The following is a 1,146-nucleotide window of genomic DNA, read 5'->3' as shown; positions in this document are numbered from 1 at the left end:
TGTTTTTTGTTTTTTAAAATAAAATACGTTGGTTCCGTTTGTATTTCTCGCAAAGTTTAGAAAAGATCGTTATTGTTGATTGCGTGTAAACGACCTTGACATTTAATATTGCTATAAAATATGTGTTTATTTAAGAAATGTCGTATTGTATAAAAATTTTGTTAAGTGATGATGAGAAATTATTCGTTATGAAATGTTGTTATTGATAAATGCAAAAGTTGTAAGGTGTTAATGTTGTTGCAATTTGTTTGAATGTATTTTAATAAGTTGTAACGACGTGTCGGTGTTGTGTATAGCTGTGTGATATAAAACTGGCGGTAATTTTTGTGAAAAACTCATACTTACCTGGCACAGGGGTCAACGGTGATCATCCAGGCCGTTCTCCCAGAGCGAGGCCCTTCCATTGCACTACGGTTGGGTTGACCTTTGCGATCGTCCCAAATGTGGACGACTCGGGTGCGCTATTTCTAAGTGTGGGGTCTGCGTTCGCGCTCACCCCGATAATTAAACTAAAAGCAGATAATTTTATTAATAAACCCTTTATAAACTTTATCTTATTTACTGTAATTTTGATAATATAAAATTTTCAATAATTTTGTAAGATTTCAGAAAATAATTAAATTACTTCTACAAGTAAAAAAAAATAATCATAATGCCATATATATTTTTTATACTTGATTTTTTTTTTTAATGTTTTTCAAAATATTATAACAATAAATATATAGATGATATAAAATAAATTTCTATGGGGGGGGGGTCCAGATTCTTGTTCACCAAGATAATTAAATGAAAACGAAAATATCATCAAATATGATTTTAACCCCTCCCCCCCTCTTTTAAGAAATGCTTTTTATTACGTATTCAAATACACCTAAACTTGCTTTTCTGCTCCTAATTACCGATATTTCTACACTCTTTTGAATATTGTAAATTATCATTCCTTGACTCCATCATCCAGCGCGGCTGCAACCGAGATTGAACTCACTACACGAGTTTGTCGGTAGCTGAATACTTGATGCTTTGCCAGGGCTATAAAGGGTATTTTTAGCGTGACGACATCACTAGATGAGATGCCTACCACGGCTTAAGAGAGTTTAGACCGTGCCAGTTTCTCAACCTGGTATTTTCACCTCGCGGTACATACAA

General features: G+C 33.6%; 1 non-coding gene across 1 annotated transcript; it reads left to right on the top strand.

The window, feature by feature from the left end:
- The first annotated feature begins 337 nt into the window (after positions 1–337).
- Positions 338–501, top strand: LOC145269897 (U1 spliceosomal RNA). Its single transcript, XR_013865285.1, has one exon. It is a non-coding gene; the product is annotated as a U1 spliceosomal RNA (small nuclear RNA).
- Positions 502–1,146: the final 645 nt, after the last annotated feature.

Source organism: Euprymna scolopes, chromosome 45 (genome assembly GCF_053919585.1).
Source record: "Euprymna scolopes isolate OS-2025 chromosome 45, ASM5391958v1, whole genome shotgun sequence".
In the NCBI taxonomy this organism is placed as follows: domain Eukaryota; kingdom Metazoa; phylum Mollusca; class Cephalopoda; order Sepiida; family Sepiolidae; genus Euprymna; species Euprymna scolopes.
Note: the sequence above shows the minus strand (reverse complement) of the source record. Positions and strands in the feature narration are given on the sequence as shown.